The 27,430-nt window shown below is 41.1% G+C and overlaps 1 protein-coding gene across 1 annotated transcript in view; it reads left to right on the forward strand.

Moving 5' to 3' along the window:
* Nucleotides 1-555: 555 nt before the first annotated feature.
* MYT1L (myelin transcription factor 1 like) overlaps nucleotides 556-27,430 on the forward strand; it is a 201,350-nt gene continuing 174,475 nt past the window's right edge. Inside the window, exon 1 of the mRNA XM_075089723.1 lies at nucleotides 556-682. The gene's annotated coding sequence lies outside the window, so the exon portion shown is untranslated. The remainder of the gene's footprint in view (nucleotides 683-27,430) is intronic.

Below are 27,430 nucleotides of genomic sequence, written 5' to 3' on the forward strand. Positions count from 1 at the left end.
AGGAAATCATAAGACAGAAGGACTAGGTGCTGTTTTCTGATACCTGTATGAATCCAACTAACTGCTGTAAAGGGTCAGTATGTGGCTCATTAGATTGGATTCCTAAAACTGAATTTATCACATTCCTCTGAATGCATGCATAAGCCATCTTAAATTATTAAACAATAAGCTGTATTATCAGACAAGGACTCAACCCAAATTAAAGCCTGAATAATGCTGCACTGGGATGCATCATAGGATTTAAGAACAATTCTAGTTTTGCATTGATTATTCACTGATCAGCAAAAGCAAAAGATCACTCTAAATCACCATAGATATTTAACAGATATGGAAATTCTTTGCAGGGTGAAATAAAAACTCTGAATAATGGAATAAATTTCTATTCTAGAAAACTGAGGAAATCAGTTGGCTATTGGAACAAGTTTTTGTATTAAATACATTCACTGAAAGCCGATTTTTAAAAGCTAAAATAACATGTGAGTGATTTTCTCTGTTCCTGGTAAGCTCGCTATCCTTTGGTAAAGTGTATTTTTTTTTCTTTTTTTCCCCCTTTTTTTTTTCCTTTAGAAAATGAATCTGGAAGAAAATTGGTGAATCCAATCCAGTGGACCTGCAAGCACTCTGACAGGCTCAGAGAGCAGAGTCTGGACCAAAGAGCAATTACCCCACCAAACGATTTCAGGTACAATTGACCTAAATATAGCACTCTCTTGAGATTATTGACAAGAGTTCATTTCCTGTAGTGCTTTTCCCATTTGCTACTCCTGGTAACCACTGTGATCTTATCTGCCTGGTGCTGCATGACTTCTGGGATGCAGCTAAGAGTTCTGTTGTGCATTATCTTTAAACAGACAATTCATGCTAAAAGAGTCATTTGCAGTTAAGTTAGATGGTGCATATATTTTTCTTGCTGCTGAAGTTACACAGAGCAGGAATGAGTGCCTGAATCCTTTTGGACCAAGATGCACTGGAATTCTTTTTACTGTGAAATCAGAAAGGTAGTGCTAGTTAATTGTAAATAAAAAGGAAATTCTACTTCATTAAACTGTAACAGTAGAGTCAGCGGTGCAGGATAGGTAAGTTGGAAAACTTGCTATTTGTTTCTTTGTATATAAATTTATCCATAAAGTATGGCTTCCCCTAGTGTCATCCTACCTCCAGGTGATCACTGTAGTTATCATACGCTGGCATGAAAAACAAATGAGCATATAAACTGAGTGTGTAAGTGCACAAAATGTGGATGAACTGAATTCAGAGGCTGGTAAAAATAAAACCCATTTCAGTTTTGAAGACTGCATTTTTCTTAAGCATTGCTTGCAAACTTGTTGAAAATGCTGGATATGTTTTCATTCCATGTATGTCAAATATAGAGAAAATAGATAGTGTTGCCTTGGTGTTCATCACAGAGATTTTTTTGCATCCTATTTCTTTTACTGAATTCTTATTTGGAAAATCTATGCATTACCCAGAAATTTAAAAGTCCAGTATCAGATTCCACACTGAGTAGCTGTTGGAGAACCATTTTTTACAGACCTTTATTAACTAATATAGCAGGACACAATTGTGCTATTACTTTCCTGCATATCCCCTATGATTTCTCTAAAGATCAGAATACTTATTTTATGGCAGTAAACTCTGCTAATAGTCATAGGTCTCACTCCTCAAAGGAAATGGAGGAAAAAAACCATCTGAAAGCTGAATCATTTATAAGATAGAGACACATATACAATATATTGGTCTACTGACTTGGTTCCTTTGTTTATGATGGACAGCAGTTATAAATGTAGTTAGACTCAGGAGTTCTATACCAAAATAAGATGACACACGAATCAGTTAATTACATTACATAGTAATTAAGCTATTGTAGGGAAAAGATTAAATTTAGGAAAAAACTTACCTCTGATTTATTTTTTGCCAATCTGCTGTAATGAGTTCATGAGATGCAGCATATCGCAGTGAAAAGCAATAGTAATTTGAAATGCAAGTATAATAAGAAGAAAGCAGTAAAACAATCTGTGAAGGTGGGATGAGGATATGCAAGGCATGATTAAATGGATTCTCAGCTGGACAGGTTGAAGTCATAGAACTCCTGTGCTGTGGTTTAGGATCCTGAGACATCTGTGTAGTCCTTTCTGGTGGTCTGCTAAATCATTTTAATTTTGAATTTTGAGAAGTGAGGGAATGTACATGAGAAAATTAAATGGATTCATGAGTGGGTCTTTCTGTTGTAGAGTCTTCCACAGTGCAAGACAATTAAGGAACCATGGGCCTAGGGGGGGAAATAAAATCAGTCCTGCCCCAACACAGAGGGGGATAACTCATAAGCAGTTACCCACAGCCCCAGCATCTGATCTGAAATATTTGCCTTCTTTACATTTGATATTTTACATGTAGAACTTCTATTATCGACTCTTGCAGTTCTGCAAAGGCATAACCTTGCAGACTAAACCCTGCTGGTGTGATTTTTGCTATTTTCTTTTTGCCTGCATAACGTGCATCTAAATCTTGATCTTGTATCTGCAGCAGAATATCAGATACACACTTTTTGTTAACTATTATCTTTATATTGCAGATACCTGACACAGCTGACATATAAACAGCTGTACATACTATAGATGAGTGAATCAGTTTGAAACTTAGGAACTAACCCCTGAAAACCTCATGTAGGCTCCCTTCTGTGTGTGAATGGTCTTCATGAGTATTGCTCGCTTCAGCTGATGACAGATAGAAACATCATTCTGGGCCCTATATTAAGCTCCATCTTGTAATATATTATGGACCTGATGAAAGATACAGCATCTTAAGCATTTTTTAATATCATTATTTGACATCTTTGGGGGATGCTTTGGTCGCTTTTAGGATGCAGACAGATAGAGGACAATATCATGGATTAGGGATTTTAAGGCACTTTATCCCTGCTGCTTTATTCAGTTTGCCCTGCCACAGTGTTGCAAAGACACAGTAAAGCAACCCTAATTAGGCAGTGTAAGAATCCCTGGTATGCAACATTCTTCTTAGCCAGCTTTTTATTCTTCCTGCTTGTTCTACAGTGCCTCAGGGAATGAGAAAAGTCTGGTCCAGTAATTAGAGAATTAGCTTAGCACTGGGAAAGATGAGTTCAGGTTTTGTCTATGCCACAAACTTCCTGCAAGACGCTTAGCTAAATATTGAGCAAAAATTCAACAAGACGTAAGGATCAGGGATTGTGACTGTATTTTCTCTGCTTTTGAAGCAGAATCAGGTGTCCTTCCATGTTTCCAGTATCTTAGTTACCACTTAAATAATTGAGTAGCCAAAAATCTTAGTGTCCCTCATTAGCTGAAATGAATTCTCTATACTTCTCTATCATACTGTTCTTATCCAAGGATATTGATGGAATGGCAGGGATGCAGAAAGCTAGGTAATGCCTTATGTTGGTTCAGACAGAGTATTGCAAATATACTGTCATGATGACAAGTTCATGTTAGCTCTTGGCAGGGTAAGTCTTCCTAATATGACCTTCTAAAAAAGCTAAGTTCATCAATCAAGATGTCACATGCTGCTAAATTTGCAGTTTATAAATTACCACTGTAAATTTAAGTAGTAGAAATCATCACGTAAAATTGTGCTTCTTTCTCTTTGTCTGTCTCCAGACTTAAGTGGTTTCAAAAATGAGGCAGTAGGCTCTTTAAACTGCAGTTTCTAGGCAGCATCTCTGCTCATGTGAACAGGAATCGTTGTTTATATTGCATGGGCCCGCCAGCTGTGATTGATCACAGGCTGTTGCTGATGTTAGCATGCTAAAGAGAACAGTTATGTTAAAGCTAAAAACACCAGGGTAGGGTCATATCACCAATAAGAATCAGGAAAAAAAAAAAAAGATCCTTGTGTTTTATTGGATATATAGCTCAGCCTGCCAGAATGCCTAATCCCTAAATCATCCTGAAAATTGTTTAGGATATAAAATCAAATTAAACCCGGTATCAAAGGGCACAGTCTCTCTTCACTGCAGTAGCAGCTACATGTATAAATCCCAATCCCATATCAAGGGGAATACATGGCATGAGTAAAAATATTTATTAAGAGAAATCTGATGATAATAAAGCTGATAATTTTTGTAGCAAAGACTTAGGAAGTGTTGGAGTAATTGGATTAGAAGAGGTAAAAAATAATTTTGCTAGATCATTACATCTTCTTTAGGCTGAATCCCTCCCTTTTTACTGCTCTAGCATTTTGTGAAGGAGGATTATCATGTGGCTTTATTTCGACCAGTTTGCAGTTTTTAGCTTTGTTTGTTGATCTTAAATTATTCTTTGTCTTTATGAATATTGGGTTGTAAATTTTCATGAGCAAAAATAAATCTTAGCATATATGCATATTTTTATTTTTTCCACTTCCGATGAATGACTATGTATTGCTTAGGTGCTATATCTAACTGAAGTATTTCTTCTGAAGCCAGGGAAGACACAGAAGACTAATTTGAAAGCCAAGTGGAGTTAAGAGAAAGACTTCATTGATCAAATAGGGTTTGGATCATGGTTAAGTTAGGTCAGAGCTCTGCTTTTTATACAGTAGGAATAAAGCTTTTATTAACAAGCCTACTTGTTAATAAGATACTTTCATACACTGAGACAGAAGAGGTACAGCAGTACATTTCTACAGCAATATATTCATCTTCAGTGCACTGAAGAATGCCAAGGAAAGGAATATGCTTGATAAAACCTATGAAGAATCTTATTCAATAAGTAGCTAAAGTCAACAGAAGGTACATGTTTTCCAGTCAATCAAAGCTATAATGAGAAACTATTTTAAAAAAAGGTTTTGAAAGCATGGCAGGAGGACAAAGCATGTGCAGTTTCTTCTAAGCTCAGCAGTCCTTTCTCTATACAAATACAGTTTATGACTCTGTAGTATGTCATTATTAGTATTATTGCAAACAAAATTTGAAGAAGGAAGGGTACTCTAAAAGTTCCTGCTTTTCTTCCAAACACATTTTTGGGAAGGTGCAGAGGGAGTAGACACTACCATTTCATGGTCACCTTGCGCATTTCAAGAAGGAGCTGCTCCACTGTGGTCTGGGACAGGGCAGGGCATTGCTGCTCAGTAGCTCTCAGTAGTATTGTCCCCAGATGACCTTGTGGATGGATTTCTATTTCAAAATCATACAGAAGTTCAATATTGCTGAAAATAGCGTTCACTCTTGTTGTGCTCCCTTTCCTGGCTTCTGGGTGGATTTTATCTGTCCTAATGTAGGTGTCTTTTTTATCTAAATTGTCTTTGGCTAGGCTGCCTTTATAGTCAAAGGAGAGAAATAGACACTTTTAGGGATGATTCATCTCGTCGGAAGGTAGACATCTAAATAGGTCAGATGAATCAGACTGTAGAATAGCATATTCCTTACTAGTGAGAATAAAGGAAACCTAGGGACCAGCTTAGATGTTGATGCCTATATTGCATATATCTAAAGTTAAGCGAAATGAACTCCATGTCTGTAGGAACTAAGTCAGAGCTCAAAGTCAGAGGAAAATATCCTACTCTTCAGGAAACACCTTTTCCTTCAGAGCTCCTGGTTTCACTGCCTTGGGGTGCATGTTCATAGTCATAGTCATGAGGTGATAAATGAAAAAAAAAATTACACCCCCGCCTTCTCCTACTTAATATTTTAAGATGTGAAAACGGAGTAGTCTTTATTGTGTGAATAGGTAATTTGTATACATCTATCATCAGTTATTCCACTGGTCCCACACTGGCACCATTTTCTTTTACTAGCCTCTGCTAATAATCTGTATGTACAGGATCTCACCATGGTTTTGATTGGTCCTTGTAAACCATTTCAGAACCAGATACATTTTTCTCAGTCTGAAATCTCTGCAAGCGGACAAAGAAGTGAAGTTCTGCAATTAATTTAGGCTAGTAGACTAATTTAAATTGATTCCCCATCATAATTATTACCGTTAGTGCCAGAGTTTCACTAAACTCCCCAGTAGATGAGGTGGTTAGTGAAATGTACCTGAAAGTCCCCACAGTTAATATTTCCACATGCTAACAAATGAGTTTTGCAGAAAAGATCTCTGCTTTATTTTGGTTATGTCTGCTTTAAGTATGAACCATAAGCAATGAAATGGAACGTACTGGAATGAACAACATTATTTATTTTATATTTAAAATACAAAATTATCAAATAAAGACCCATCTCGAACACCTAAACACCAATGCAGCTTTTTCATATGCCACTCTTCTCCCATTGTTTGCAAAACTCCATATCCCAGCAAACCTGCAAGACTTTTGTCAGATGCATACCCAGGAGTAGCACAAGGATGACAGCCTGGAGTAAGCAGATTGCTAGTGAGGCTAGCAGGTGCCAAAACATGCTGTTTCATGACCCAGTGTAAAGATGCCAAAAATAATCTCAAATGTACTTCAGTAAATAAATGCAAAAAACCCTCAGGCTTCAGAAATTCAGTCTGTAGAACGGTCTGAGAATAAGCAGGAAACTTAAAGTTAGAAGACCAGTGTTCTATTTCTGCTCTCAACAGAGAGCTGTGTTCAGGTAGTGATACTGTTCGGGCAAAATCTGTATTTTGCCACTTAAATAGATGGCATGTTTTTCAAAGGTAACTGGGAGCAGAACTATGATGAATTCCACAGATGAAAACATGAAATTAAGTTGAATCACATGCAAATGTTGACTAAATATCTCTACCTCATTTTCCAGGTCTTTCAGAGTTATAGTATTTAGCTGTCTTCATTTATAATAGGTTCATATGTGTAAAAGCAATAAAAATTGCTTCGTAAGTGTGTTGCAAATCAGTTTATCTTGCTATTAAAGGTAAAAATAGATTAATAGCTGTAGAACATGTTTGTTTGATAATTTGCTACAGATGAAGTCAGATCTAAATGGCTATGTTAAGCAACTGCATTTAACTTTAAAGACAGGAGTACCAGGACTGTGCTAAGTGAACCAGAACTTGCAAAATGTGGGGTGAAATTGTCAGGATCATTGAAATAGGCAGTACTGTGTGTTTAGTGTGTAAAATAAGATCAATGCAATAAAATGTATGGCTGAAATTGAAATACAAAGGTGGGGTGAAAAAGAGGTAAAAAGCAGGTGTGAAATTTTATTTGCTTTCTAAATATTGTATTTAAATTTGAAATCCTTCTGCCAAAAGGCTGCTTTGCAAATCTTCTGCTGAATGTATATTGTGTAAGATATATAAAAGATGCTAAGAAATAAGGGATAGTAATTATGGCAGAGGAATGATGATTGCTATAGTTTGTAGATACCCAAAGAAATGATCATGTGATAAAATTTTCAGGGTGAAAAAGTATTTCCACGGTAACAAGCACTTTATCATAAAATTTTATTATGAATGCAAAGCCGAGGAATCCAAACTTTAAGAGATAACATATAGTAAATGATGAAGGAGAGACAGGAACTTAATCTTCCAAAGATTATGACCCTGTGTATACAGTGCATGTTCTGAAGTACCCACTGAGCTGGCTCTGTGCAAAATGACAGTGCTCTTTATATAAGAGATTAGAAAAGCAAAATCTTGTATGTAGTCTGTCTGTTCATCAGCAAGGCACGTAATTCCTTTGAACCATGGTAAGCCAGGCAGTGCATGCTGGGGAAAAAAAAAAAAGCAAGCATATTTTAAAACTGAGATTTTACATTAAATATGTCACCGTTGTATTACAAATGTGATGGGTCATATCGTTGAGTGCAAATGAAAGCAAGGGATGAACTCATAGCACAAAATACAATCTCTGATTCAATATGCTGATATAAGAGACATAGTCGTTCTTAAACAACAGAATATTTCACATGTAAGCCACTTAATTAATCAGATATGCAGATGTATCTACCCATATGTACATGAGGAGCCTGTGGTTTTCACAAACAAAAATTCTCATCCATACGAAAAAGAGGAGGTGAAGGTTTGATTTGGCTTAGTCTTGTATGTATTTGAACAGGGCTGATAAAAATATGTATGTTTTGGCTCCCCACGTCTTAGTGTCCTACTGGCTATTTGTCTCAGCATGTTTTTCCCAGTAGTCTGCATAACAAAACCTGAAAGTGATGGCTTGGTTTCAAAATTCGGTGTGGTATTTTCTTCAAGGTTAAGATGCCAAAATACAGGTGTCTACATTCAGGTGTCTTGCTCCCTTATTAGTCAACGGAATTGGGATGGTAGGTGACTGGTCTGCTGAATCTCTTTTGAGGCTGCACTGTCTTTACTGACTAGTCATCCACTGACTACATTGGAAGTTTTGACAGTGCTAGTATGTAAATGTCTAAATTTAATCTCCAGCTTTCATTCTTAATATCACTCTTTTGCAATCCCTGAATTGTCTGGAGTGGTGTAAGCTATATATACATCAAAAAAAAAAAAAATTATATATATGCAACCAAACTATCCTGTCCATACAATTTTTAAAATATTTTATTAATAGTTTCTTTTGTTAGAGAACTTCTTCTAGATTTGATAGAATACCAAACTTCAAAAATATTTGAATTAAAGTTCAGATTTTAGAAGGTGTTAGGTAAAGGTGGACATCTAAGAGTGTGCACAGAAGTTGCCGTGGAAATCATGTGTCCAAGCTGTCTGAAAATTGAAATGGGTTAAGTAAATAATTTGTTGAAGTATTTAATGGAATCTTTTAAATGTGAGCTTGCATTTCTGGGCATTTCCTTCTACCTCTACAGATATTTATAAATATCCTAATATTTAAATCCATTTTACTAAGTTCAAAGAAGCTGTGCTTTCTTAAAGAGTAGTTGATGATTTGCAAAAAGCCAGTGGTTAATTCCTATGGGAAAAGCCTTCAGGGTCAGATGGAGTCTATGTGATTTTCTTAAATTCTTTTCCAGAGATTAACAAACTGATTCTTTTCAGGGAATATTACCAGATAAAACTTACTCTCAATGTAAACAAGAAAGTTGTATAAAAGGGAATAACCACCAGAAAGGGTCAGCATTTACTTTCAAACAACAAGATCCAGCAAAATCCTGGCTTGCTTAATGGGCCAGTGCTTTTTTTTCCCCTGTTCTTATTTACAGTCTTACAACACTGCAGACAGTCTGTTTAAAGTAACAAGCACAACAATGAAGAGCCAGTGGAGTAGCTTTTGGTGAGAAGGCGTGGAGAATTTGTAGAAAAGGACAAATGTCTCACTTAGGTTGTTTTCCTGTATCTATACAGACCCCATCAGGGGAACTCTGTTACTCTGTGATGATGGGTATTCACTAAAGGTCACCCTTCTTCACCTCTTTTTTTATATGTTTGTTAGCAGTCTGACTTTCTGGGGTCCTGAGAAACACATTGAAGTTAATAGAAACTGAATATACTCTTTACTTGTGAGAATCAGTCACAAATTTGTTGTTGAACTCATAGTTTAATTAATGCAAGTGACAATGGTAAGCAGCACAAACTACTGTGCTGTAGCATATTACATAGACGATGGTCTCTCTACTTTAACCTGCCTCTTTTGCTGTTTATGATGCTAAATGAAAATTTTGGCTAAAACCTGAATCCAAACTTTTTGTAGAAAATAGGAATAGTTGGTAATTAAATAGTCATTCCAATATTCCTGTTGTTATAACTCATTCCAGTATTGCATTTCCAACAGGCGAAAGTAAATTCTGTTTAGAACTAGATGAATAAAATACAGATGGTTAATATATGTCTTTTAATCAGATCTCAGCAGGATCTTCTGTTATTTCATATTATATGTTGAAAATCGACATTAAATAGTCCAAACTCTCAAAAGCTAATACATGCCAGAATTAACTTTGTTAGGGCAAGTTAATTTAATCTCCCCTATGCATATGCATTATGAAGACTTCTTTAATTGCATGATCCCATATTATTTTTCTTACAGGACCTTTTCCTCATTCCATTCACAGATTATATGATAGTCACTTAATAAGCAGCTGTTCAATATTTTGTTTTCTTGATATTTCTTCAGTGTGTGGCCCCATACCTTGTTTGCTACAGAGTATTTAAGCCCTGCTCTGAAGATATCATTATTATTATTATTATTATTATTATTATTATTATTATTATCATCATCATCATCATCATCAGTGTGGCATCTAAGTGATGAACAAACATTAAATTACCTTCACTGCAGGCCCCTGAGATTGGAAGACAATGTGATTTCTGTTTTATCGCTGGGAAACCGTGGCCCAGCGAAACTGTGTTCAAAAGGTGCCACTAATCTACAAGACCAGACTGAGGTGCTTAGGTCCAAAAAGCTTGACTCCTTACTGTTATATAGAACTTTTCTGACTCAGGTCTTCCTGTTTCCAGCTGTGTCTCTGAGCACTCATCATTTCTGCAAATTCAAATGCCTCATCTCAGTGAGTCCCACAGAAAATGAGGAATATACTTTTAGTGACCACCTGTAAAAAACCTGGTTTGTGTTACTACAATGGGAACTTTATGGCCAGAAAAGATACAATCATACTTTCTAGGCCAACATCCAATTACATTAACCATTCTTTCCCATCTTGCAATGCTGTCCCATTTTTAACTGCATTTCTTCAAAATTCTTTACCAAATGAATCTTCTTGAGTACACAGCTCTGATTCATCCTTAAAGCAAGGCCATCTTGTGCACTGTATGAGGCAGGTGTATTCTGGGAAAAATGGTATATGAGTCATGACATTAGTCTCCATCATGATGCCCATTCACAAGATGGGGAAAAATTAGGTTAGGTAGGCAACCTGGCACTTCTGACATCTTTGTCCTTGATTTGGTCATGTTAAAAGAGTTATTTTTAAAAAGTGTCTGAGTGAGAAAGAGAGAGAGACAGAGAGACAGAGGGAAAGATAAAGAGTACACACTTACCATTTTAAAAATAGAAACCTATAAGAATATCTTAACCCCATCTGAATTCTGAGATGCTTGGAACCTTATAACCCTCCACACCATGTTGTACCATTCTTCTATTAAAGGAGATGTGTGGAATAATATTCTGTGAAAACTACTGCTGGAGGAATACGATACAAGAGACTTTTTTTCATTACCATCGTTCTCCACAGATATTTACGGACAGCACAGGAATCGTGAGAAACTGAAATTTGGTTCCCAGAAGTTCCCAAAGGGTTTTTCAGTCATTATTGATTCTCTGCTCAATTCTCAATGACCTTTGCTACCCCTTTTCTCTCCATCTTTTATAACTCTGAGTATATCCCAATCCCATGTCTGTAGCAAAACAGTTCTAGTTCTCACTGCCCCACTGGCTTCATGTCTTGTGTTGTTCTTTTTTTTTCGCCCTGAGCATAGCCCAAGTACTTGTTTACCTCCTTCAGTGCCTTTCCACAGTCGGCATCTGTATGTCTTCATCCATCATTCCTCCAGGGATGGATTCCCAGGCTTTTGTATGTCCTTCTCATTCCACTGGCTCTCCAGCCAGAACTCCCTCATCAAGCTCTTTTTTCAGTTTCTGTGCCTCCAGCCATCCACCACTTGTGCCTTTGCATGCCTGTTCCAAATACTACTGCTAAACGTTGGCTCTTTCTCTCTTTCCTCTCTGCCACTTCATTTTCCTTCAGACAGTAGGGAACTGATCAGAACTCTTTTCATGTAAATGTCATTGTAAATTTGAGAGCAGAGCCTCTCTTCGCTCTAGGACAATATTGCACAAATTTTGTTTTCTTTGCTCAAAATTTGGACTTCAAATACAGGAAACAGAAGTGATGTACTTATGACTGGTACTCAAGACCTGACTCTATTCCAGGCAAACTTTTCTAGTCCTGGTAGATACTTACCATGTCTGCTCCTACTTAGGCATTTCTGCTTTCTCTCTCCATTGCTGATCACATTTTATCTGATCATCAGTCTTGAATCCAGACAGATTCTGCTAGATGAAACTTGACTTTTGGGATGTTGCATGGATGCAACCGCAGAATACAGCACTGAAATGAGACCTACTGGTTATTTGTGTTACAGAGGGACGTCTAGACACATCCCGGTAACAGCTGGGCAGGTTAATCTCTTCATCACTCAACAGACTGTTAATGTAATGTAATAACTTGGACAGAGCCTGTGGAGAAAAATGCTGCAGTACCAATCTACGGAAACTGTACAGTGCTGGATACCATTCAGTTTACTTATTGCACATGCACACTCAACAAGATTTGAATCCAGAAGGGATCACTGGTTTATCTAGTATCGTATCTTGCTTAACACAGGCTGGATAATTTTATCTGCATATTTTTTGTTGTTCTATAGCTGAAGATGGCCTAATCATTATTTGATTTTGAATTTAAAATATCAGAAGGTGGTGGATTTACTTCAGTCCTCCATAAGTTGTAAAACTTGCATCACTTCTGACATATCTCTAGAAATTGTAGCCAGCTCCCAGACGGACTGAGCTAACATCTTCTTGTGAAAGTGGTGTTCCATGTGAAAGGAAACTAGATAGCACTGGGAAATACTCACTTTGTATTGATTAATTATTGTATTTAATTTCTATGTTTTCAAAATGCACAGTTTCTTGGAAGCCTCACAATACTGCTCTCTTCTTGCACTGCTTCTGGCTCTTTCACTCCATTACACTTTGTCATCTTAGTGCCTCATTCTTTTCCTGGCAAGAAACTTGGAAGAGCACGTGATCAATAAAAGATTTGGGAAAAAGATGCCAGGACAGCCTAAGCTTTACAGTGGAGTCAGTGGGGAATATTTTAAATGAGGGCAAGCATATTGGTTTTGCGGAAGGACAATAATGATGGTTAGACTTATTAGAACAAATATGGGAGATCTATGCTCAGTTCCCTGCCTTGCTCACATCTTCTGGCTGCTCTTGTCTTTCTGTGACACAGTTCCTTATCAATAAAATGGGAATAGCACTGTCTCACAGATATTAAAATAGCTACTTCACAGATAACATAGAAAGAAGAAAAACAGTGATTACACTCAACTAGTGTAGTCTTACAGCTTGTATGAGTACCGTCATTGATGATATGTTTTGCATGACTACTATCACTGAAGGATTAGGAAGTTTTAAACCTAAGACAAATGAATTTTTCCAAACCTTCCTTTGTTTGCACAGTTCTGACTACTGCTTTATTATCCCCCCCTTCACAAGTGACACGCATGCTTTCATAGTTTGTATTACCTTTGAGCTTCTCACAGCTACTCAAGACTGCTCATATTTCATCACTGTTCCTGTTCCTCCAGAATTCCCTCTGTCTTGCCCTTTATTTCAAATCTGGTTTCCCACAGCCCATTACTCTGTGCACAGCAGCTTCCTTCTCCTCTGGTCTGTATGCCGCGAGTCACCCTAGTGCACGTTTGGGCTGCACAAAGGTGGTGAGGCATCAAGAACGTATATACCAGTGAGATGATGAATGGAAATAATAGTCAAATAGTGTACAGTTATATAACTACTCTATGGACAAGAAAGTACATACATCTGTTTACACAGCAGGAGTCTCTGAGTTGTGTGAAGTAGCTCTTTGATCTGAATGACATCTTCTTGACTCAAGAGGAATGACTCGTGGAGATAAGAACAGCCTAGCTGTAAGAGAAAGGAACCGAGCTGTGCACTGACCATGCCTGTACTCATTATGCTTATGCTGTCCTGCTTGTCTTCATAGTTGGGGTAGCCCAAGGCAGATGTGATCTCTGTTGATACTATTGTGTCCTCACTGCTTCATCACTCAGGTGTGTATATTTAGGGACATATTCCATAGCTGTTTATGCTGGTGTGTTCTAAAATTATTTCCAAGTTAGTTCTATTATGGGAAGACCCATCTGTCTTCTGAGGACGAATTGTTCATACAGAAGAATTCAACCATTGTGAAAGCGAGTCAAGTCTTTCTTCTTGCTGCAAGACCTGCATAAAAGCATGGCCAGATTCTAGCTCACACAAAGGATAATGGCATAGGGTTATGTGCTGTCAAAGTCCACAGATTTTCCTATGAAGGGTTAAGACTAAAACTGTGTAAAGCCTAGATCAATTACAGCCTCAACAGCCACCACCACCTCACTCAGCTTTGAGCACATTGTGCAGTTCCCAGTTCACACTGGTCTTAAATATTGTCTAGCATGGCAGGATGAATAGCTCAGAGCATTTTGTAGAGGTAGCTCAGAACAATTTTGTAGAGCTAAGGACCTACCCATGCTAGGTCACATTGGACAACAAAGAAAAACAGTATCGATCCCTTCCTTCTCCAGAAGGTAGGAGTTTTGAAGATCCAATCTGGTATGAGCTGGTGGTCAAGAAGTTGGGCCCTCAATAAAATAACAACCAATACTGAACTGTTTTCTCTGAACAAAGTGGACTCAGGCATGCAAAATCCGTCTATTTCATACACAGTTCGAGAAAATGGGACATAGTCACATGCTGGCTATATTTCTTGCTGAAAGATGGCTTAAAATGTAGATGTGAACCAGGAATTATGATCAGCACAGAAATGTAATGACTTTTCATGGAGGTAGTAAATGCTGTCCTCCCACTAGGTTTGTACAAACCTGTGTATTAAATGCAGAGGCAAAAAAGAACCTTGGTGACTGCTGGATTTCACACATGGCACAATGATGACATTGTCTGATTCTTTGAAATAGACTCTATTTGCTAGAGAAAGAGATTTTATTGCATTCTGTCGTGGTTTAACCCCAGTTGGAAACCAAGCACCACACAAGCACTCGCTCACCCTCCCCCGGCCCCAGTGGGATGAGAGAGAGAATCTGAAGAGAAAAAGTAAGAAAACTTGTGGGTTGAGATAAGAAGAGTTTAAAAAATTAATAATAATAATAATAATAATCATAATCATAATCATAATAATACTGGTAGTAATGAGAAGAAAAACAATGAGGTGGGGGAGGGGGGGAGAGAGAGAGGAACAAAACCCAGGAAAAAGTGATGCAACCTCTCACCACCCGCTGACCAATGCTGTCATAGTTTAGCCGCAGTCAGCCACTAAACACCACACAGCCACCCGCTCACTCTCCCCATCCCCGTGGGATGGGGGAAAGGATCAGAAGGGCCAAAGTAAGAAAACTCATGGGTTGAGGTAAGAACAGTTTATTAATTAAAATAAAATAGTAATAGTAATAATAGTAATAATAATAATAAATGAAAAGGAAAACAATGAGAGAGAGAGGCAAAACCTGGGGTGGGGCTGTGGGAACAGACAAGTGATGCAACTGCTCACCATCTGCACACTGATGCCCCGCCAGTCCCTGAGCTGCAATCACTGTCCCCTGGCCAACTGCCCCTGGTTAATATACTGAGCATGACATCAAATGGTATGGACTATCCCTTTGTTGAGTTTGGGTCAGCTGTTTTGGCTGTGCTCCCTCCCCTCCTGGCTTCTTAAGCACCTGGCAGAGCATGGGAAGTTGGAAAAGTCCTTGACTAGTGTAAGCACTACTTGGCAACAACTAAAACATCAGTGTGGTATCAACATTATTCTCATACTAAATCCAAACCACAGCACTGTATCAGCTACTAGAGAGAAAATTAACTCTATCCCAGCCAAACCCAGGACAGTATTCACCACTTACTCTATGCCACTTACATCATGCCCAGGTCCTTCCCTTTCCAGTACGTTCCAATTAATCACCAACACTTTCCGTGTCTTCTGAGATATATATATATATGTATGTATGTATATACACACATATCATTCCCTTAGCCTATGGACCACCCCTCTAAAGTGTCTGTTGAGTTCATTTAGTCCATACCTTTTGGGCTCTATCTATCATAACAGTCTTTCAGGGCAGGAGAGATGGTGTGTGTGATATTGGATTGTTGCATGCTGAAGTCACTTCTTGTTCCATCACTGCTGCACTCTGCTTGGTTTAATCAAAGTTAATTCTTTATTAATCTGGGTGATTCTTACTGTAATACCATTGATATGGCATATAGCAACCACAGAAGAGATTACTTACAATATTATATAGCAATTAACATCATACCATTCAGTTCATTGGCTATTTTCACCCAAAATCAAATCTCCTTGGGGTGCACATCAGACTTCTCTGTCCTTCCACATCACCCAACCAAGTGCACCCAGGTCCTTGAGCAAAAGCATTCCCGCAAATGGGTTTGCCTTTGCCTGAGGCAGGAAGAACCAAGACTGTTTTCTGCAGCATATTTTTAATATGCTCTACAGGGACTCTGTCCCCTTCTACAGTACATAAGGGTTCTGATTGGGCAAGGCCAGCTTGACTGACAGATCCCCAAGTGTTGACTAACCAGGTGTCTTTTGCTAAACGTGTATCCCAGTGTTTATATATCCCACCCCCCATTGCTCTCGGTGTAGTCTTTAACAGTCCATTGTATCATTCAATTTTCCCAGAGGCTGGTGCGTGATAGGGGATGTGATACACCCACTCAATGCCGTGCTCTTTGGCCCAGCTGTCTGTGAGGTTGTTTCAGAAATTAGTCCCGTTGTCTGACTCAATTCTCTCTGGGGTGCCATGTTGCCCCAGGACTTGTTTTTCGAGACCCAGGATAGTGTTCTGGGCAGTGGCGTGGGGCACAGGATATGTTTCCAGCCAGCCGGTGGTTGCTTCTACCATGGTGAGAACATGGCGCTTGCCTTGGCGGGTCTGTGGGAGTGTGATATAGTCAATCTGCCAGGCCTTCCCATATTTATATTTCAGCCATCGTCCCCCATACCACAGAGGCTTTACCCGCTTCGCTTGCTTGATTGCAGCGCACGTTTCACAGTCGTGGATAACCTGCACAATAGTGTCCATGGTCAAGTCCACCCCTCGATCACGAGCCCACCTGTATGTTGCATCTCTCCCTTGATGGCCTGAGGTGTCATGGGCCCACCGAGCTAGAAATAATTCACCCTTATGTTGCCAGTCCAGATCCACCTCAGCCACTTCAATCTTGGCAGCGTGATCTACCTGCTGGTTGTTCCGATGTTCTTCAGCGGCCTGACTCTTGGGGACGTGAGCATCCACGTGATGTGCTTTCATGACCAGGTTCTCTACCCAGGCAGCAATATCTTGCCACAAGGTGGCGGCCCAGATGGGTTTGCCTCTGCGCTTGCAGTTACTTTGCTTCCACTGCTGTAACCAGCCCTACAGGGCATTTGCCACCATCCAGGAGTCAGTATAGAGAGCGAGCACTGGCCACTTCGTGGTCAGCAGCGTCTAAAGCCAAGCGGTTGGGTTTCGCCTCTGCAAACTGACTTGATTCACCTTCTCCTTCAGCAGTTTCTGCAACTTGTTTTATAGGACTCCACACAGCAGCTTTCCATCTTCGATGATTTCCCACAAGGCGACAGGACCCATCAGTGACCAGGGCATTCAGCTTCTCATTTTCTGGTAGTCACTTCCAAGATTCCTGGGTGACTGGAGTTTCCTACTCGAGCCCACTGGGTGATCAGTGCAACCCATTTACTCCACGTAGCATCAGCTGCATGGTGTGTAGAGGGGACCTTCCCTTTGAACATCCAGCCCAGCACTGGCAGTCGGGGTGCCAGGAGCAACTGTGCCTCAGTACCAACCACTTCTGAAGCAGCTCGGACCCCTTCATATGCTGCCAATAACTCTTTTTGAGTTGGAGTATAGCAGGCTTCGGACCCTCTGTATCCCCGACTCCAAAACCCTAGGGGTCGACCTCAGGTCTCCCCTGGCGCTTTCTGCCAGAGGCTCCAGGTAGGGCCATTCTGCCCAGCTGCGGTGTAGAGCACATTCTTTACCTCTTGTCCCACCAGTACTGGCCCAAGACCTATTACATGAACTATCTCCTGTTTAATCTGTTCAAAGTCTTGTCGTTGCTCAGGGCCCCATTTGAAATCATTCTTTTTCCGGGTCACTTGACAGAGAAGGCTTACAATCAGATTATAATCTGGGATATGCATTCTCCAAAAACCCACAACGCCTAAGAAAGCTTCTGTTTCCTTTTTGCTAGTTGGTGGAGACATGGCTGCTATTTTGTTGATCACATCCATTCAGATCTGATCTTGCCATTTTATTCCTACGAACTGGATCTCCTGAGCAGGTCCCTTCACCTTACTTTGTTTTATGGCAAAACCAGCTTTCAGAAGGATTTGGACTATTTCCTTCCCTTTCTCAAAAACGTCTTCTGTTGTGTTGCCCCACACGATGATGTCATCAATGTATTGTAGGTGTTTGGGAGCTTCTCCCTGTCCCGGTGCTTTATGGGTCAGTCCATGGCAAATGTCAGGGCTGTGTTTCCACCCCTGGGGCCGTCGATTCCAGGTGTACTGGACACCCCTCCAAGTGAAAGCAAACTGGCCTGCATTCGGCTGCCAGAGGGATTGAGAAGAATGCATTAGCAATATCAATTGTGGCATACCACTTGGCTGCCTCTGACTCCAGTTCGTACTGAAATTCTAGCATATCCGGCATGGCAGCACTCAGTGGTGGCGTGACTTCATTCAGGCCACAATAGTCTACTGTTAGTCTCCACTGTCCATTAGATTTCCGCACTGGCCATATGGGACTGTTAAAAGGTGAGTGGGTCTTACTGATGAATCCTTGGCTCTCCAGTCAATGAATGAGCTCATGGATGGGAATCAGGGAGTCTCGGTTTGTGCATGGCCAGTGCACTGCCGTGGTGGCGATCGGCACCTGTTTTTCTTTGACTTTCAGCAACCCCACAACAGATGGGTCCTTCGAGAGACTGGGCAAGGTAAAGATTTGTTTAATTTCCTCCGTCTCCAACGCAGCTACATCAAAAGCCCACCTGTACCCTTTTGGGTCCTTGAAATACCGTGTCCTGAGGTAGTCTGTGCCAAGGATGCACGGAGCCTCTGGGCCAGTCACAATGGGGTGCTTTTGCCACCCATTCCCGGTTAGGCTCACTTCAGCCTCCAATACAGTTAGCTCTTGGGATCCCCCTGTCACTCCAGCAATGCTGGTGGGTTCTGCCCCTATATAGTTTGATGGTATGAGGATGCACTGTGCACTGGTGTTGACTAAAGCTTTATACTCCTGTGGGAGTATAAAGCCATCAAATCCACACAGTCCAGTAAACCTGGTTGTCCCTTTCCTCCACTTGGCTGGAGGCAGGGCCCTTCTATTCCTGATCATAGTATTTGTCACTCACTTCTTGTAAATGTGAATCACCAGTGTCTCTATTAAGCTCAGAAATAAAATCAGCACTTCTACTTCTCTGTCTGGGGACCTGCTCACTGGAAACTGGACCAGCAACCTTCCTGCAAGAACCCGCCTGAGTGATTGTTCTTCCTTGCAGTTCACGTACCCGTGCCTCTAGGGTCAAGGTAGATTTTCCATCCCACTTGCTCATGTCCTCTCCATGGTCACAGAGGTAAAACCATAGGGTGGCCCATGGTGTGTATCTCCTGTCTTGAGCAGGGGGACGCTTACTCCTAATGGCTGAGATGCTGGTCCATAGAGGTAGGGAGTAGGACCTATCCTCTTTGAGTTGCTGGACCTCTTGGGACTGTTTCTCCACAGAGGAGACAAGGGAGGAAGAGATATGTGCTTGGGAATCTCAGAGTTTGTCAGTCACATCTCCCACCTTTGGTGCCTCTTCATCTTTCCAGGCATTACTGCCAATGAGTTTGCATATGAGGGTGGTGCACTCCGTACAAACTTCCGCCACATGGGTCGTGTGTACTCGGCTTCATCTGGACCTTTGGATGACTGTTGATCCTCTAGGTCACCTTAAATCACCTCAAGCACAGCTAGTTCCGTTAGATACTGGATGCTTTTCTCCATGGTTGTCCATTTTCCTAGGTGAAATGTAACATCTTCTTTGAAGGGATACCTTTCCTTCACTCTGGACAGGAGTCACCTTCAGGGGCTGAGAGCTTGCGTCCCTTATCCAATTGCTTTGTGAATGCCCCCTTCCCCAGAAAGGGATCCCAGCTGTTTGGCTTCCTTACCCTCTAATTCCAGGCTACTGGCCCTGTTATCCCAGCATTGGAGTAGCCAGGTTACAATGTGCTCACCTAGACAATGACCAAAATCTTTTTGCATATCTCAGCTCACTCAGGGATAGGGATCGGGTGGTCTCTGTCTCATGTACGAGTCCTTCCTCTTTCACCTCCTGTCCTCGTGATGACGCTGCTCTTCCATCATCTCTTTCTAAAGAAGCTGACTTTCATTTCCAAGATTTCTTCTTGTGTATAGGGGTGACTGATACTGGCATGGGTTGGCTCTCTGTCTCAGCTGCGGTGCCTGTTGTTGGGGTTTCAGTGGCCACAGTGCCTGTTGCAGGGGTTGAAGTGGCCACAGTGCCGTCATTTTGTCTTTAGATCTAGAGGCTTTCTCTTCCCCTTTGGGGTATTGAATAGTGTTGAATAGGGTTATGTGGGCATGGGCCAGGCCCCAGCACATTGCAGTGATTTGTATCTCTGTAGAGTTGCTGGGGTAACAATATACTTTTTGGGATTCTGCGCTTGTTCAGGGGTGAAGTCCAAAACACTGGAGCTGCCCACCATCCTAGGTATCTGCCCATACTATCCTACATAACCTGCCACTCATAACTATCAAGCCATGGGAAAGATCTCTTGGGGATGATATTCTTAAATTGCTTACTAACCTTAGACAAAACTGAAACAATATACCCAAGAAATACCAACAGATGTGTCTTAACTACCCAAGGATGTTCAAGATACTGAAAACTTATTGTAATGAAGGAGGAAACGTCATAGAAGAGAGTAGCTAAGGTGCCATTCTGTACTTCCTCCATAAAAGACCTCTCAGAGGAGGAGGTATAATTGCTAATTGTCTCCATGAGGTGGTACCCGAAGTATAGTAATGGCTTCAGTACAAAACCCAAATAACCGATAAAGCTCAAGGCCAGTGTTTTAATGTAAAATCCCCCAGGCAAAATGTTGCTAATCACTGCAGAGCACAGCAAACTACAAAAACCAACACCAATCCTTAATGTGTACTGCAAAAACAAGAGCATGGTGCAGATCAGATAAACTAATACCGAGAACAGATGAATCAATGCTGTGATCAGCAACTTTTATTATTTCAAACCCTTTGTGTCCCACGGTGGGTGCCAAAAAGGACTGTTGTGGTTTAGCCCCAGTCAAGAGCTAAGGCCCACACAGGCACTCGCTCGCTCCCCCCACCCCTGCGGGATGGGGGAGAGAATTGGAAGAGCCAAAGTAAGAAAAACTGGTGGGTTGAGATAAGAACACTTTAAAATAAAATAGTAATACCAATAGTAGTAATAGTAGCAATAGTAGCTATAGTACTAACAGTAGTAACAATCATAAACATAATCATAATCATAACAGTAAAATGAAAAGGAAAACAATGAGAGAGAGAGAGAGAGAGACAGAGAGAGATATTGGCAAAACCCAGGGCTGGAAAAACCCAAACCCCAAACAAGTGATGGAACTGCTTACCATCCGCTGACTGATTCTGCCATTCCCCTAGCTGTGGTGGCTGCTCCCTCTGGCCAACTCCCCCTAGCTTATATACTGAGCATGACATCAAATGGTATGGGCTATCCCTCTGGCAAGTCTGGATCAGCTGTCCTGGCTGTGCCCCCTCTCCTCCCAGCTTCTTGTGCGCCCGGCAGAGCTTGGGAAGCTGAAAAAGTCCTTGACTAGTGTAAGCACTACTTAGCAACAACTAAAACATCAGTGTGTTATCAACACTGTTTTCAGCACAGATCTAAAACACAGCCACATACTAGCTACTATAAAGAAAATTAACTCTATCCCAGCCAAAACCAGCACACATTCAATTAGAAATATTCCTTTATAGAACCTTTTTTTCCCATCCTGAGAAACAGGTTTTAAATTTTTAATAAAAAACATACGAAATTCTTCTCATTCACTAATTGTGAGTTTGGAAAGGGATGTTTTTAAATGAAGAATGATAGGCCTGATTCTACAACCTTATTTATGTGAGTGGTCCCACAGTGACTATTTATCAGTGCCAAGGATATCTAAGATCAGAAAGCTCTTTCCTTTCATTTCCTGAAAAGTAAAAGAGATAAATCTATTTTCAATTCTCAGCAAAGCTTCAGGCTTTAAACTTGGGGCTTTGTCCATCGAAACTGAGTTTATGCTCCCTAATGATGTGTAACTTCTTATCTGTTTGAGTGATGCATACTGACTACTTGAGCACAAAGCAAGCTAAAATTAGGGGAAGTAAAATGAAATTCACATTGATACAAATTATCTTCAGAAAGAAGGCCTGTGTTCTACTAAAAGTATTTTTCACACAATACTTGCCTTAACATCCTGCCCAGGGAAGTGGTTGGGTCACCATCCCTGGAGGTACTGAGAAGACATGTAGATATGGTGCTTAGGGACGTGGTTTAGTGATGGACTTGTCAGTGCTGAGTCTACATTTCACGGAATCACGGAATCACAGGTTGGAAGGGACCTCAGGGATCATCTAGTCCAACCTTTCTAGGAAGAGCACAGTCTAGACAAGTTCGCCCAGCACCCTGTCCAGATGACTCTTGAAAGCGGCCGAGTCAACCACTTCCCTGGGGAGATTATTCCAGTGGCTGACTGTTCTCACTGTGAAAAATTTCCCTCTCATGTCCAACTGGAATCTCCCCAAGAGCAATTTGTGTCCATTCCCCCTTGTCCTCTCCATGTGACTCCTTGTAAAAAGGGAACCTCCATCTTCTTTGTAGCTACCCCTTAAGTACTGGTACATGGTGATGAGATCCCCTCTGAGCCTCCTTTTCTCAGGCCTGAACAAACCCAGTCCTGCCAGCCTATCCTCGTATGGCAGCTTCCCAGTCCTTTGATCATCTTGGTGGCCCTTCTCTGGACCCCTTCCAGCCTGTCCACATCCTTTTTGTATAGAGGGGACCAGAACTGTACACAGTACTCCAGGTGTGGCCTGACAAGCGCTGAGTAGAGTGGGATAATGACTTCTTTATCTCTGCTGGTGATACCCTTTTTGATGCAACCCAGCATCCTATTGGCCTTCTTGGCCACAGCAGCACACTGTTCGCTCATGTTGAGCTTTCTGTCCACCAGGACCCCCAGGTCCCTTTCCACAGAGCTGCTCTCCAGCCAGGTGGATCCCAGTCTATGCTGCACTCCTGGATTATGTTTTCCCAGGTGCAGGACCTTACACTTCTCCTTGTTGAACTTCATAAGGTTCTTGTTAGCCCATTCTTCCAGCCTATCCAGATCTCCCTGCAAAGCAGCTCTCCCTTCTGGAGTGTCTACTTCCCCACTCAGTTTGGTGTCATCTGCAAACTTCATCAGGCTACACTTGATGCCATTATCCAGATCACTTATGAAGATATTGAATAACATTGGGCCCAATATCGATCCCGGGGGGACCCCGCTTGTGACAGGTTGCCACTTTGAAAAAGAGGCATTTGCTACTACCCTTTGGGTGCGGCCAGTTCCCCACCCACTGCACAGACCACTCGTCTAGGCCATAATGCATTAATTTCTCCATGAGGAGGCTGTGGGGGACTGTATCAAAGGCCTTGGAGAAGTCCAGGTAGACAATGTCCACCTCCGGCCCCATGTCAGCCAAGCAAGTCACCTTGTCATAGAAGGCCACCAGGTTTGTCAAGCACGGTCTGCCCCTAGTGAAGCCATGTTGGCTTTTCCCAGTCACGTGCTTCATTTGAGTTGTGATGGCCCCCAGGAGGATTCATTCCCTAACTTTCCCAGGGATTGAAGTAAGGCTGATCATTCTATAGTTACCCAGATCCTCCCTCGAGCCTTTCTTGTAGATAGGGGTAACATTTGCCTTCTTCCAGTACTCTGGGACATCCCCTGTTCTCCGCAACTTCTCAAAGATTATGGAGAGTGGCCTTGCAATGATGTCAGCCAGCTCTCTCAACACCCTTGGGTGGATGGCGTCAGGGCCCATTGATTTGTAGGGGTCAAGCTCCTGGAGTAATTCATGTACTAACTCTTCCTTCACTGATGGTGGGTCGGTGTTTGGATCAACCAGGAATTTCATTCCCAAAGCCTGGGACCCAACAGTGCTGGTAAAGACAGAGGTGAAGAAAGTGTTGAGGACCTCTGCCTTTTCAGCATTGTTGGTGATTGACTTTCCTATTCTGTTTAACAGTGGGCCTACGTTTTCCTTCTTTTTCTGCTTGTGGTTGACATACCTGAAGAAACCTTTCTTGTTATTTTTGACATCTACGGCCAGTTGCTTTTCTAACTGCATCTCTGCATGCTCTGGAAATGCCCTTGTAGCTCTCAACGGATAATCCTCCACTTCTCCTTTTCTTGTGTGCTTTCCTTTTGGATTTGAGTAGGCCCAGGAATTTGTGGTTGAGCCAAGGGGGCCTCTTGCTCCGCTTACTTCCCTTTCCTTTATAGGGGATAAACTGGCTTTGTGCTTCCAATAGAGAGTTCTTGAAGAACTCCCAGCACTCACTAGCTCCTTTATCTTCCATGGAAGTGTCCCATGGGATCCCTCCTAACTGAGCCCTGAGTGATCTGAAGTTTGCTCTTCTAAAATCCAGAACCCTTGTCTTAGAGCTGACCTTCAGCACGCTCAGCGGGATCCCGAACTCCACAATATTGTGGTCACTGCAGCCAAGGCTACCACTAACCGAGATATTACAAACCAGGTTTTCTCAGTTTGTGAATAGCCAGTCCAGCAGTGCCTCATGCCTGGTTGGCACGTCTAACATTTGTATGAGGAAACAGTCCTCTATACATTCCAGTAACTTGGTGGATGACATGCGAACTGCTGTATTCTTCCAGCAAATGTCTGGGTAGTTGAAGTCACCCATAAGGACCAGGTTCTGTTGGCCAGAAGCTTGCTTTAGTGCCCCAAGTATCTCATCATGAGTAGGAGGTTGATAGCAGATGCCTACTGTGAGGTCCTGCTTGGAGATGACCCCACCCACCGGCATTCGATAGAGCAGTCGCAATCACCATAGTTGACTTCGATACATTCAAGGTGTTCCTTAATGTAGAGTGCAACTCCTCCACCTCTTCTACCCTGCTTGTCTTTACGAAAAAGCCTATAACAGCCCATTGCGATCCCCCAGTCATTTGAGTTGTCCCATCAGTTTTCAGTTACTCCTATGATGTCATAACCTGAGTGGGCACGGAGCTCCAGTTCCTTCTGGTTGTTACCTAGACTCCGTGCATTCATATATATACACGTGAGGTGATTACTCTTCTGTTTCACCTCTTGGGAGACAGCTAAGGAACATCTGTTACCGCACTGGTTGGCCTGACTTACTCCCCCGTTGGATGTGCTGGCACGGGCATTTCTGCAATGGATCCCACCCCCAAGTCCTTCAGTTTAAAGCCCGCCTCACCAAGTTAGCCAGCCTACCGCTGAAGAGTCCCTTGCCCCTTTTGGACGGGTGGATTCCATCCCTCCCTAGCATGTTGTAGTCATTGGACTCAATGATCTCAAAGGTCTTTTCCAACCTAAATGATTCTATGACTCTGTGATTCTGTGTACTTGGGTAAACCTTTGCAAAGCAATTTTTTTTTTTTAGCCTGATTTGATGAGTTCCTTGCTCAGCTGGAGTCATGCACTGATTCTTGTGCTGTTAAAGGCAGAAGTTGTTAACATCAGAAAATCAGCCTTTTGTTACCTAAATAAGCAGATTTGATTGTTGTTTTGGTACAGAATGTGTATGAGAACATTTTACTGTACCTATGCATGCCATTTGTTTAAGATCATGTGCCACTTAGTTTTCATTGTATTATTATTACTCAGAGACCTTTTTATTTTACAAGATACCTCCGAGGAATATATATTTTTTATATTCAGCAGTAAAACTTGCTGACACTCTACCTGTAGTTGCTAAACGTTAGAAATGCTGCTTTTATTTTGATTTTTTTAAAAAATGTTTTGAAGGAATTTGACTTTTCATTTCACAAAAAGAGCAGATTATATTCCAACCAGATAACCACTGGAATGCACAAAGTCACTTCCAACCACCATTTTTCCTGCATTTACCTGGTGTTAGTAATTGTTAGGGAATGTACTCATTGTATGACCAAGTAACAGTAGTCCTGCGACAGTTGTGAGCAGCAGGAAAAGATGAAAGCAAGCCCTAAACTGCTCTTAACTGTATGAATGCTGCTACAGAAAAGATCCTACACTGAAGATGTGATCCTTACTCTTTTCTCCATAGTCAGAAATCTGGGTCTCTGTTTTATACTTTTAGCCATTTAACATTGAAACTTCAGAACATGTATTTTGGTTGGGAGCACAGATAAGTGAGGTGTAATTTACCAGCAAAAAACGCCTTTAGAAGTTCAGGTCTTCTCCTGCATCTGTTTTCTCCTTGGAAGAAGAATAGCGTCAACTAACCTGGAAGTCTAACATTCTGTTACAGAGGACTCCTGGCACCGCTGTCACAGTTCCTTTCCCATAATCTTCCAAAATCCTGGTAGAGTCTGGGATTTTCATCTACTCACAAGGCCCATTGTACATCTCTCTGATGTCAAATATTAAGTAAATCTAATCTTGATGAACAATTTGCCTAGATCCCAGATTGGTAGCCTGTTTACTCTTTTCCAGTGAGACAAAGGACTCAGAAATTTTGGTGTGGTCATTAACATAAGAATGTTTCATGTTCATTAAAAAAATCTATTATACATTAAAAAGCAGAAATACATTGCTTACAGCTATGGTAAAAGTATTTCAACCCATTTATACTTCTCTTACTAATTATTAACTGTTAAAGCATGAATAGGCTGGATTTTGATATGAAATGTAACTATTAAATTGTTACTTAAGTTTAGTTTTCCCTTCAGTTTCCCTTAATTTCAATTTGGATCCACTTATCTTGATATCTTGAGGTCAGATTTCAAAGGTGATTCACGTTCTTTAAGACATGTACTGACTGGGATTTTACAAAGGGCCTGGACTGCTAAACTGCTTATACAAGAAATCTAATCTCCATTGCTGAGACTTATATATAAGCACTCCTGGAAATATCACGATGTGATATTTCAGATGTGAAAGTACCTTTGAAAATCTGTTCCTAAGGGTCCATGTTGTGCATCAAGCTGTATTAGAATCCTGATGATTTCTTCACACCCCCCCAAACTGATAAACTGTGAAATGATTATTCCATCTTCTGGCTTATCTCCCCCTCTTCTGTCCTTCTTACACAGAATCACACAGTAATTCAAATTGGAACAGATCTCTGAAGGTCATCTAGTCCACCCTCTTGCTCAAAGCAGAGATAACTTAAAAGGTAGATCATGTTGCTTGGAGCCTTGTGCTGCTCTGAATTTCTCCAAGGATGGAGGCTCCAGGTTCCACAAGACTCCATCTTTCTGTGTACCCTGTTCCACCCCCATTGTGATTTTTTTTGTTTTGTTTTGTTTTTTATACAGCTAGCTGTATATGCTACTGTTCTACCAGTCTTTTCATGCAGATGTAGATGATTCTCATCTGTTCCCCTTCTCTAACTTTTCTCTTTTCCCGTGATCTCTTTTTACCCTATTTCCTGACCTCTCTTACACTTGCTGACATTTTCTCCTGCTTTTCTCCTGACCATGTTTCACTAGCTCCTTCCTTTCGTAATTCTAGAGTGTATT

The sequence above is a fragment of the Phalacrocorax aristotelis genome, chromosome 3, assembly GCF_949628215.1.
Source record: "Phalacrocorax aristotelis chromosome 3, bGulAri2.1, whole genome shotgun sequence".
NCBI lineage: Eukaryota > Metazoa > Chordata > Aves > Suliformes > Phalacrocoracidae > Phalacrocorax > Phalacrocorax aristotelis.